Consider the following 13,532-nt stretch of genomic DNA (forward strand, 5'->3'; position numbering starts at 1 on the left):
GCATCCCCCAAAGGCTCCCGGACTGCCAGAGGGCACAGGCCAGGCTGAGGGACCCCCCCCTCCCCCCCGGGTGCACAAATTTTGTGAACTGGGCCTCTAGTTGTAAATAATGTTGCAATGAACAAAGGAGTATATATACTCTTTTCTGAATTAGTGTTTTGGGTTTCTTTGGATATATTCCCAGAAGTGAAGTCACCTGGGTCATAAGGCAGTTCCACTTTTAATTTTTTGAAGAAACTCCATACTGCTTTCCACAGTGGCTACACCAATCTGCATTCCTACCAACAGTGCATGAGGGTTTCTTTTTCTTCACATCCTCACCAACATTTGTTGATTTATTGGTGATAGCCATTCTGACAGGTGTGAGGTGATATCTCATTTTCGTTTTAAATGGCATTTCTCTAATGATTAGTGACATTGAGCATCTTTTCATATGTCTATTGTCCATTTGTAAGTCCACTTTGCAGAAGTGTCTACTCAGTCCTTTGCCCATTTTTTTAAATTGGATTGGTTCTGGTTTTTGGTGTTGAGTTTTATAAGTTCTTTAGAAATTTTGGATATTAACCTCTTATCAGATGTATTATTAATGAATGTTCTCCCATTCAGTGGGTTGTCTTTTTATTTTATTGATGGTTTTCTTTGCTGTGCAAAACCTTTTTAGTTTGATTTAGTCCCATTTGTTTATTTTTTCGTTTTTTTCTCTTGCCCAATGAGATATATCAGAAAGAAAAAAAAAAATACTACAATAAATATCCGAGATTTTACTATCTATGTTTCTTCTAAGATTTTTATGGCTTTAAGTCTAATATTTTAGTCTTTTATCCATTTTGAGTTTATTTTTGTGTATGGTGTAAGAGGGTGATATAATATCACCTTGAATGTATCTGTCTAATTTTCCCAAAACCATTTATTGAATAGACTATCTTTACCCATTATATGTTCTTGCCATCTTTGTAAAATATTAATTGACCATAAAGGCATGGTTTATTTCTGGGTTTTCTGTTCTGTTTCATTGATTTCTATGTTTTTATGCCAGTACCATGCTGGGGTACTTTTGTTTTTAACATAAGCGATAGTATTTTTATTGTATTACTAAATACCATATATATTTTTTTTCATTGTTACAAATTTGTAGATACTTTAAGAATGATGACACATAATTTATATTTTATAGTTTGCTGGTATGATGTATTTACAAATGCAGTTAGTACCGATCATGCTGTATTTCTTTAGGAGATGCTCATTCAAAACAAAATATGAACAAAATGTGAGCAGCTTATTTACTATGGGAAAATACTTCTGGGGGGTGGAATGTATACCAACCTGCACTTGCAAGTTCAGAATTATCAATGTTAGATTTAATTTAGACTCCTGGGTCACATTTCTTTTCTGAAAAATACACACAATTTAACACATTTATATCAAAAGAGTTTTTTCCTTCTTTTCATTCTTTGCAAGTGTCCCCATTGTGGTAATTAAGAAAGAACATAGACACACCAGTATCCACCTACCAATTATAAAGGGCCACAATAAAAAAAAATGGTATTGTTTAGCAGTGATACCATTTAAAAAGCAAAACATTATTAAAATATTGAAGCTATATATATAAATCAAAGTTCAGTACAGTGATTTTTCTGATTATTAAATTTAAGAAGATTGAAATTATATCAAGCATTTATTCTGACCACAATTATATAAAACATGCCTTTTTAATTGACATTTTTAATCAGATTAGGAAAGTCTTCAAACTTTGTTCTTCTTTGCAATTGTTTTAGATATTTTGGACCATTGCATTTCCATGTACACTTTAGAATTAACTTATTAATTTCCACTAAAAATCATATTAGGAAGTGGAGGCAATTGGATTGAATCTATTATAAGTCAAGTTGGGGAGAATTCATATCTTTACCATATTGAGTCTTCTTATTCATAAACATAATATGCCCCTTCATGTATTTGTTTAAAAGTTTTTCTTAATCATGTTGTTTTTAGTTTTATGTTAAGGAGTCTGATATATTTTTAATTATATTTATTTCTAAGTAGTTTATTTTTAATATACTATTTCAAACATTTGTCTAATACATGAGTGAAACAATCTAGGCCTGGAGTTTTCTGTGGGTAATTACAGAATTTTGAATAGACTTTAGATAATTCAGATTTCACTTTGTTTTAAATTATATTTGGTCAGTCTTCATCTTATAGAAAATTTATAATATTTTTACTTATTTATCTTATTGATAGTCATAACATTTATTGTATTTATGGTATAATGTTTTTGTCAGATTTGGGACATTCTAGATCACTGTATCTTTTTATACTGCATCTGTACTATTCTCTTTCTTCTTCCTTCTGTGACTCCACCTGCATAAATGTTATATATGCCCCATATGCCTTATATACTAATTTTATATTTTACATACTTTTATTCATGCTTCAGTCTGGTTACTTTATATTAACCTATGTTTTATTTTACTCTTCTTCTTTTCTAGCATGCATTTTTTAAATTTTATTTTAGCTATTACATGCCAGTTTTAAAACAGATTCCATCTTGTAGACTATTTTCTTCTCTGTTATTTGTTACTCTTCTAACAAATTATATGTTACAGTGCAGAAGTACTGATAGCATTTCTTTGTTCTCCATGAGCTGAATATTACTGAATATCTCATTACTGAATATTACTGAACATTACTGAATATCTCATGTTCCCAACAAGGCTTCTCCACTCTGGCTTTAGTAGTTTAGAAGATGCTTAGATCTGCATGAGTTGTGGAATATGTTTGGCTTATAGTGGCCCAGTAATTTGCTTCCTGATGTCATTATTTTCCTAGTTTCATGGAGTATTCCCCTAGAAAAGTAGAAATTGGCATTCAACAAAAGACTCACGGTGTTTCTTTTACAGATTTCTGGAGCTCTTTCTCTGTTGCCTCCTTTCTGGCACCCTGAACTACAAATTCCAGTCCTTTAGTCCCCCTGAATTTAATAGCTAAGCTCTGTTTGAGTTTCCCACACTTAACTGCAAATCAGTGATAGGAGCAAAAGCAACCATATGTTTCCATTAATTATAAAATCAATGTATCATGTCTGTAAAATCCTATATAATAAACGGCTAATATGCAAATCAACTGTACAGTGGAACAACAGGTCACCATGACACACAATGACCACCAGGGGGCAGATGCTCAATGCAGGAGCTGTGCCCTGGTGGTCAGTGTGCTCCCACAGTGGGAGCACCGCTCAGCCAGAAGCCGGGCTCACTGCTGACAAGTGCAGTGGCGGTGGCAGGAGCCTCTCCTACCTTCTCGTCAGCGTGAAGGATGTCCGACTGGTGGCTTAGGCCCGCTCCCCACAAGGAGCAGGCCTAAGCCACCAGTCGGACATCCTCCAAGGGATCCTGGACTGCTAGAGGGCACAGGCTGGGCTGAGAGACCCTTACCCCAGTGCACAAATTTCATGCACCGGGCCTCTAGTATAATATAATAGAACTGTTATAAGGTATATCTTATGCATTGATATGTGAAGGTATCTGTAATACATTGTATTAGTTTGTGAGGACTGTCATACCTAAATACACAGAATGAGTGTCTTAAACTAGAGAAGTTTATTTTCTCAAAATTCTAGAGGCTGGAAGTTGAAGATCAAGGTGTCAGTAGTATTGGTTTCTCCTGAGGGCCTTTCCCCTTGGCTTGTAGAGGACCTTCTTATTCTAGTAGTCTTCCTTCTGTGCTTGGCAGTGTTTAAATCTCTTTTTTCTTTTTTTAATATATTTTTTACAGAGATTTTTTACAGAGAGGAAGGGAGAGGGATAGAGAGTTAGAAACATCGATGAGAGAGAAACATTGATCAGTTGCCTCCCGCACACCCCCTATTGGGGATGTGCCCTGCCCGCAACCATGGCACAAGCCCTTGACTGGAATTGAACCTGGGACCCTTCAGTCTGCAGGCCAATGCTCTATCCACTGAACCAAACCAGTTAGGGCTTTTTTTTTTTTTTTTTTAAGGACACCATTCATACTACAGGAAAGCCTCCTCTAGCAGCCTCATTTTAGCTTAACTCTTTAAAGACCTATCTCCAAATATTGTCTAAGGTACTGAGGATTAGGACTTCAGCATATGAATTTTGAGGAGACACAATTCAGCCCCTAACATATATTATAATGTAAATAGGGCAAGGTATGAATAGTATGTCTAATAATATTTCACATACTATTAAAGAATTTACATATATATTTGCATAAGACTTCAAAGAAAGTATTAATAGTGCATTTCTCTGAGAAATTGGACTCAGGGTTCATGGGGACAGAGGAAAGTTAAGGGTATGACTATCTTTAAAAAATTTTTATGCTATTTGCATCTTTTGACTCTCATTTTACTGATGAGTAAGCAAAGGCTCAAAATTGCCTGAGATCACTCAATAATTTCATGATAAAACCAGAACTGCAAAACAAGTTTTACAACTGTAGTAATCTTTTATGCTCACCAAATAGCCATTTTGCCTTAGGATTTGGATACATAGATTTTATTTTCCATTTCACTACTTAGCTAAATTTCTACACATTATTTGAATCACGTGGTAATCTCTTAGTGTATGTTATATCAAGCACTTAGTGATGCTCTTATATTTAGATTGCATTGCTTCTCAGCTTGATTATTTCACATTCCCAGGTGTAAATTGAATTGAGTTTATCATAGGATTAAAGATCTTTACTGTGTAACAGGTCATTCTGTTCTGAATTTTCAGCTTCTGTCCCTAAATATTTCATTACAATCTCTCCTTACTGTAGGAACTCTGGCAACTCCAGGCTTCCCTGATTTTTGGCTCTTTTGGTAAAATCCCTTTGTTCATCAGGCTTCCAACTTAACAACAGGTCCAATTATTGATACATTTTCATTCCCTGATACTTCTATAATAGTTGCCCCAGTCGATCAGGCCTCCATTGACATCCTGTGATGGACCAGGCTCAGCTCTGTCCCACCTTGTGATGCCCAGAAATAGATGTAAGGCTTCCAGACCCTTCATGTAGTGTTTTCTCACTTGAACAGAACTGAGGAAATGCAGTTTTGAATACTACTCTCATGGGAGAGACTACATAATTTACTGTGAACAGTCAAATGTCACTTCATTAGGGGATCTCCACTTGAAATGCAGGAGTTCTTTGGCTGGAGTTAGAAAGGGCCTGATGTAGTGGAAACAGCAGCAGGGTTTCAAAGAACTTCACTTTTAGGAGGCTTGGACAGTTTGTTCTGAAACTGCACATGGTTTTGAATTTATTCCCTTTTAACTGACTCTCTCATCTGGTTCTGTGAAGATGGAAGACTCAATTAAGAAACCACTGTGTAGCAGTCACAACTGGGCTCTTTATTCTGCTCAGTATGGAGGGGGGAAAAAGACTCTCCAGAACAAAATGTGCCATCGCGGTTTCACTTGACCTTTCTTTACTGACTCAGCTCATTCAGAGTTTGTTTCTGTCTTTATTTTTTTTTAAGGCAGAAAACATAAAAGGTATTAAATGGCTTAGTTGTTACCTTTTAAGTATAGTAGCTGTAGAGGGAAGAGGTCGCTATATTGTGGGTTTTTGGAAAATGGTTAATCTATCTGTTATCTCCCCAGGAAATTGTTGAAGCCTCCCCTTCTTCAGTCATTGCCTCATCCCCTCTCAGTTAAACTCATTATTCTTGCCTGACTTTATCAGCAGAGTCAAAAATTGATAAATCAGTTTGACCTGATGTTCCCTGTTAAATAAGTCTACATAAAGACCTCCAAAGTGGGGTGGGAGCTTGCTAAGCGCACAAAGCAACCATGCTAGATGCTGAAATAAGTTATTAAAAGTTTTATTTACATTGATTTTCACCAAAAATGACAACAAAATTAATCTTCAGAATACTTAACTTCTGGGTTTATATCTAGGCCCTTCTAGCATGTCTCAAATAGGGGGACCATGTGTTCTGAAGAAAAGGCGAAAGGATATGGTGGAATTGAAAGTGGCAACTTAGCAAGTTCATTTGCTTTTAGCTGTTGTGATTATCACAGTTTATACACATGTGGATAAATTGATTTATTGAGTACATTACCCACATTGTACTCAACCAATCATCATAAATGGTTTATTAAAATTTTAACAAATGATAGAGAAAACATGAAACAAAAATGCAATACAAGTTCTGACCTGTGTGGCTCAGTTGGCTGGGCATTGCTCTGACTGCAGACAGTTCATCAATGTCTCTCTGATCAATGTCTCTCTCACGCATCCATATTTCTCTCTCTCTTTCCCTCTCCCTTCCTCTTTCTGTACAGCTCAATTAAAAAAAAATATTTTAAAAAGTGCAATACAAGGAAATATATAACACTTTTAACCTTTGAATGAGCTTATTAATTATATTAAAAATTAAAGGCAAATATAATTTATATAATTAAATGTAATATAATTATAAAGATAAATATAATCATATCTACCACACTCAATCCGATGATCAGATTTCTGTTTTAAATAATGTGTTTGCAATAACACCATAGTTTTTATCCTATTAATTAAATTATTAGACAAAATTATTTTTAAATGTTTATTTTATTTTACCTCAGCCTCTTAAATATTTTCTTTTCAGTAGATTTTATAATGTGTATTATAATAGTACAGTAGTAAATGTACTACATAATTTATAACAAAACAAGCATGCAACTTTTAGGAATAAATGGTTCAGATATTTTGGGTAAGATTTTTGCTTCCTTCTGACCAGTGGGAAAAAGCACTGTGCTTTGAGGCAGGGACATCCTTATTAGTCACCTTTAGGACAAACCACATGCCTTTTCCATGCACACACACTGGGACCACGTGCTGTGGGTCATGCACATTTGGATAAGCAAAGAAGAAGAGTGTGCTCAGGGAGAAGTGAAAACCTTCCCAGAGTTGTTTTTAGGTTATTCTTGGGCATAAAAATTCCCCAAAGACTACAGATTTCATGTGGGTCAATAAGGGATACACTAGATTAAAAATTTCCCAAGTAAAGTCTAAAAATGATGTCGTACCCATTACCCCCATCACCTTGCTGACCCCAGCCAGCCTCAGCAAAAAACATCAGCAGGAAACTTTACATAAATCACACACATTTGTTAGTGCATCAGACCAAAGTGCCATTCCTCAGAGATAAGGAAACTCTCAAGAAAGAGGTGAGGCTTTGTTTTTTGGTGAATTGTGCATCCCATAGCTCATACAACTTTGTGATGATGTGGACTTCTACTAATAGACCTTGAGGGGGGCCAGGTGCCTTGGAAAGGCTAGCATACTTTAATATCAGCAGACAGTTCCCATTAGCCAATAATTCCTATGATACTCCAGGACAAGATGGCAGAAGGTGAGGCCTCATTCTTTCGGTTCTGCTGCTGCCAACAGCATTGGGTTGGTGCACTGATTACCTGCCGGGAGCCGGTCCATGCTTGCTGTTTCAAGGGACCTGGCATATATGGCATACTGTTCTTAATATGTTGGCACTATGTGTTTTAACCAAGGTCTCTGAGAAAGGTTGTTTCCCCAGGTAGGGATTTTCCCCTGAAGTTAGGGAGGGAATAAAACCTCTTAACTAAGTGCCAGGTGGGTAATTAATCACTTTAACTATGAACAATCATGCTTAAGCTACATAATCTTTACTCCCTGGAATGGAGATAAGAAACGCCCTAACCTTTGTAATAGAGATTGATAGGATTGAATCAACTGGTATAAATACAGATGTAACAAGACAGCAAGACACAGAACTTAGAAGACAGAACCAAGAGACACAGAACCTAGACACAGAACCTACACAGAACCTAGAGACAGAAGAACTTCGCTGGAGAGAACATGGCAAAAGATCCTGGACAGAAACCGGCCACAGAACCTAGAGACAGAACCTAGCGAGAGAACCTGGCTGAAGAACCTGGATAGAACATGGCAAGAGAACCTGACTAGAACCTGGTGACTGAACCTGGCTGGAGAACCTGAGCAGAACCTCTCTGGAGATCCAGACCAGAACTTCGCTGGAGATCCAGACCAGAACTTTGCTGGAGATCCTGGCTAGAGATCCTGGCTAGGCTGCTGATCAACTGAACTCTGTCTCCGTGTCATTCCTTCTTCGCCGACTCCGTCCACACCTTTGGGGACCCCTGGACCTGCTGGGGTTGGACCCCAGCAATTACCCTTCTCTGAGGTTTACAATCAGGTTTCCATAGCCCTTCTCTTGACCATCCTTTGTTTTGCTTCATGTCTCTACTGTAAAATACTCTGGAAACTACTTATATGTTAATTGATATCAGGGACTTTTTAATTTTCTTAGGTGTGAAAATAAAATTAAATGTGAAAATGATCTTCTTTTTAGGAGTTGTATACTGAAATATTTAGAAGTGTCATATCTACAAATTATTTCAAAACCTTCAGTAGACACACAAACACAAAGAGAGAACTAAAGAACTATAAAATATTAATATTAACTATAAAATAATAATCTACTTGGGAATGTGGGTGTTTATTGAACTGTTCTATCAACTTTTGTCCATGTTTACATAATTTTATACTAAAATTTTTGAAAAATAGCATCTTTTCAGGCTTTGACTTACATGATATTTTATTGTTTTAGTAACAGCTATAAAATTTAATCTCATTAAGAAACATGAAATTAAAATATATTAGTAACACTTCTGCTTAATTATTTTAGTAAGCTTTCAGTTTAACTTTAGAGAAATAACTGATAAGTTAATGTTTACATTTTGAGGAAGTAAACATTCACGTAAATTATTGTGTCTGTTAAAAACTGCTGAACAGTAAATATCTCTAGCTGGTGGGAGGGGATTCTGTATAATTTTATTTTCTACTTCGAGAATTTTCTAATTATTGAATAACAGTAATGGTTAACCTTTATTAAATAATTGCTCTGCTAGGCACCATGCTAAGTTATTTATATACAATGTCTTATTTATTCCTTATTCAAATATTTAAACTATTAGAGTGGTAGGATTAAAGAAAAAGAGACAAACTAGGCAAAATAAAAACAGTTTATACGTAACCAGTATAAAAAATGGAATAAAGTCTAGTATTCAGGGATGCATAATAGGATTTTCAAGTATAACTGAGAACCTAGCTGAGGGTGGAGCTGTAGGTTAGATCATGAAGTATAGGGACTCTAGTGTGTACAGTAGTGTTGTTTCTTTCTTTCTGTATCATAGCCCATATATGGAGGAGCAGAGAAGGTAGATGGTCCAAAAGTGGGGTTGGCAGGGCATGCAATAAAAGGATAAGGAAACATGATTTTCATCATATTAACAAAAGGGGTGATTAAAGTAATGTACTGCATTATCCAGGTAAGAAATTAATTCTTGGTTGGGAGGTGGTGGGTCAGGGGCTGAGGCTTTGAGTACATAGGAGTACATGTACAACAAAGCAATGATTTCTCTGTAGGCAAGGACATTAACTGAAGTCAGAATCTACTTATCAAGACCTTATATAATGTACAAACTATGGACTAAAGAGTAGCAGAGTTTTGAAGCGATATCATATTCACAGGTTTTAGATCTGTCTACTAGGTAAAGGGACCTTTGTGTAGGACAGAGTTCGAAAACCTGGAAGATTAAGGCTTCTGAAGATGTTTGAGATGGAGGCTAGTGAGAGAAAGATGTGATGAGCTCCTCTCTTAGAAGTATAGAAATGCATCTGGCTTCCAGGTGCCATCTAAGCTGGGAAATCAGGATGAACAAAGGACCTAATACGTGTATGCGGAAAGAAATCCTCAGTATAGATAGTATGCTTATTACTGTCTTTTTACTGTATTTGCTCTTAAAGATTAGCTATAACATTTTCAATAAAAATATGATATATTAAGAAAACAGCAAAGAAAAAATTTTCACAATGTTAGTTTTAGGAGAGGAATTCAGAGAAACAGAAAAGGGCATTTTTTCAGAAGGAAAGAAGACAAGTTCTGTCCCCTTGTCTTATGAAAAATATGGAAATTCAAGTCTGAGAAATTGAGGTATGACATTGGGGGATTAATAGTTAATAGACCCGTATAGTTTTCCCTACCCATGTTCACCAAACATGCTGTTGGTACAACTGCCACTAATTATGGTTTTTGTAAAAATTATATATATATATTCCCTCTGGCTCTCTTTTCCTAATTGAATATCATATTAAGTGTATTTGATTGATGATAGTATACATTAAAATGCTTTGCCTAGCACTGGGGTCAGGTACTATAAGAAATATCAAAGAGGCACAAAGTATGATGCCTTCTAAAAAGAAACTAACAAATTAGATGTAGAAGACTTACACTTAGGAACCAAATAATAAAGAGATGATTGCCCTGGCTTAGTTTATTGGGAATGGCCCTATACAACAAATGTTGTGGGTATGATTACCTGTCAGGGCACATATCTAGATTACAGGTTTGATCCCCCAGTAGGTGCGTGCACGAGAGGCAACTGATTGAGTTTTCTCTCTCACTTTGATGTTTCTCTCTCTTTCTCATAATCAATTTTTAAAACTACCATATCCTCAGGTGAGGCTTTAAAAAAAGAGAGGTGGTGTGAACAGATATTTGAGTTTACTTACAAACCAATAAATAATGAATGAGACAATCATTGTAGTTGATGAAAGTTTAATAAAGTATTCAAGTGCATTTTGAATGAAGTACAAGATTGATTGGTAGATGTTGGGACTATTCCTTGGTTTTGGAAACAGTAATGTGGTGAAAACAGGTATGGATTATATTCGTGTATGTTTGGGAGTGGAATTCAGGAAGAGGGAGAATATTTATAAATTGAACAGCCACAAACTGCATACAGTAATGATTCAGTCAAGTTTTAAAATATTTGCTAAATACCTGAATATAAGCTATGTCTTTGGATGTTAAGAGTAGGAGAATTATTTCAAGTAGAAGATATTTAACAGTATAGTTAAAACTATGGTTATATAATCAAAGCTAAATATAACTATTACAATTTTTAATTTGTGTACAGGAATATTAAAAATTCCAGATGTTCTAAAAGAAACAGATAAATGTCTAGTGTTTTCCAAACTAAAAAATTGAAAGATTGTAAAAGTGAGCCATATTGGCCATTTCGTTGGTGATTTTTAATAATTATTAAACTTTGCTTATGTCTACTTTATTTTGTGATGTTATCTGAGTGTATGGATCTGTCCACTTCCCTCATAAGGCTTCTTTATATGGACTGGGAAGTAGGAACTATTACAGATTCTCCCCCCAAAAAACTTCTACACCAGCGGCTTCAGGTAGTGAAGATGACATAATATGTAAACTAATTTTCACACACTAAGGAGTCTTTTCCAGATTCTATTCAGGCTGGAAATTGCTCCTTAACTGCCAACAGGTAAGATCACCAAGTACCCTGACCACTTCAGAGGAGCACAGGCAAAGTCAGAGTGGAAAGCCAGAAGGGGTTGGAGTGGGGTGGGGTGGGGGAGAAGCCACTCCTAGGTGATACTAAACCAGCGTTGTTCAGAGAATAAGCTATGAATGAAAGTAAATATACAAACTTGTAGTAGTTTTCTTTAAAAATTTGCGCAATAGAATTCAGAGGATCTGAGAATTTTTTGTGACTAGCATGAACAGGGAAGCACCCATTCCCATATAGTTTGCATAGGATGGAAATGTAAAAGGATGCGAAACCAGAACAAAAACAAAGGCCGAGTTAGGAAAGACATGTCCTTTCATCATACCTGCCTAACCATCCCCAAGGAGGCAAAATTGAAAGACAGCACAAAACCATATCTTATGACTTTTTATACTTTATTTTATAAATATCTCTGTTTATGTCAATTGCTTAATAAAATGTATGTCCTTCATACTGTAGTAAAGCCTCAGGTATTATTAACTGAATTTCATATTACTACTTAGGTATTGAAGGGCTCTTCTCATATTATTGACTAATGGGTTTTCCTATCCAGCAACTCCAGTCAAAAGCTTGTTGCTTTTACCTGAGAAAATACAAAGCATTTCTTATAGAATGTACCTGGGGAAAGTTTATAGCTGTTGGGTTCATCTGTTTATTCAACAAGTATTTATTCAGCCAAGTTATTGAAATATGCCTGCCACCCTGTGCTAGGAAATGGAGCATGCACTCAAACACGGATCTTCCCTGTATTAGTTATCTATTGATGTGGAACACATTACCCCAAACTTAGCAATTTGAAACAAACATTTATTATCTCATATAGTTTCTGCTGGTAAAGAATTCAAAAGTAGCTTATCTGAGTCATTCTGATTCAGGGCCTCTCATGAGGCTACAATTCAAGTTGTTGGCCAGGGCTTCAGTCACCTGAAGGGATGGAGAATCAGCTTTCAGCACACTCATCTGGCTGATGGAAGGTGGCTTCAGTTCTTTGACACTCAGGCCTCTCTGATAAGACTGCTCAGTATAGGGCAGCAGGCTCCCCCCAGTGTAACCTGTGAGAGAAAGAGAGGGAAGCGGGGGCACACCCAAGTCAGAAGCCATTTTCTCAAAATCTAATGTTGGGAATGACATGACATGCCATCATTTCTGTATTTTCTTGGCCACAGAGTCCAGTCCTGATGCAGTGTGGAAGGTGACTACACAGGTTGTGACTACCAGGAGGCAGGGGATTTTGGGAGCCATCTTGCAGGCTCTTTTTTAGCACCCTGTGTTATGTCACTTACATTGTAGATGTACTAGTAGATACAGACCATAGAATAGCAAACAGATAAAATTACAGAGGAGGCAGTAATGATTTAAGCTGAGACATGAAGAATGAGAAGGAACTACTTACTCATACCATGTATCCAGACCCCACCTTTATATTTCACATTACTTTCATGAGAATAATGTGAAGTAGAAATGTAATTAAGGGTGTAGGCATAGCTCTTCTAAAAATGGAACTATTCCTGGGTAAACTCCAGCTACTTAAATGCATGTGATTGTCAAGACTGGCTGAATTCACCTAAGTCCCAAGGCCAAAAAGAAATAGCAAGCTTTTGAAACCAGTTGAACCATATATACAAGGCAATTGGACTAGAGATTTCCCTGCTTTATGTAATTATGTCTTTGTGTCCCTAAGGTCCAGGCCTGGGTTCATGGAATGAGCTCACAGAAGGAAAAATCCAGAGAAGACAATTGTCAAGCCTCGTGATGATTCTCCCACATTCACAAGTGAAGGTATGAACAGATTAAACATCATTTCTTATACATCCCAACCAGGGATTCATCTATAATGTGTTCTTCCATAAGACAAATGCTGCTTCTCTTTGCTTAAAATTTTGTAATTTAATCACAAATTTTGTTGGCTCTGCTTCAGGCCTCATAACAAACAAAAACATTCTCACTTAGTTGGGTTAGTTGTGACAACAGTGTTTGCCAGATCTGCCGACTGCTCTTCAAAAAGAAGCAAACACTTTCTGAAGCGCTCCAAAAACATCAGTCAGTCTGTCATTGGCATATTGTTTCCCATTTGTAGGAAATGGAAATTGAAAAGGCCGGTCATGTTTGGAAATGGCCCACCTCCTACCCAGTTTTCATGACAGATCTGAAGGACTGGCATCA

The 13,532-nt window shown here is 36.4% G+C and overlaps 1 long non-coding RNA gene across 1 annotated transcript in view; it reads left to right on the top strand.

Moving 5' to 3' along the window:
- LOC118651455 overlaps positions 1 to 13,148 on the top strand; it is an 83,008-nt gene extending 69,860 nt beyond the window's left edge. The window contains exon 4 of the long non-coding RNA XR_004966246.1: positions 13,051 to 13,148. This is a non-coding gene — a long non-coding RNA (uncharacterized LOC118651455). The remainder of the gene's footprint in view (positions 1 to 13,050) is intronic.
- Positions 13,149 to 13,532: the final 384 nt, after the last annotated feature.

The sequence above is a fragment of the Myotis myotis genome, unplaced genomic scaffold (genome assembly GCF_014108235.1).
Source record: "Myotis myotis isolate mMyoMyo1 unplaced genomic scaffold, mMyoMyo1.p scaffold_m19_p_3, whole genome shotgun sequence".
In the NCBI taxonomy this organism is placed as follows: Eukaryota; Metazoa; Chordata; class Mammalia; order Chiroptera; family Vespertilionidae; genus Myotis; species Myotis myotis.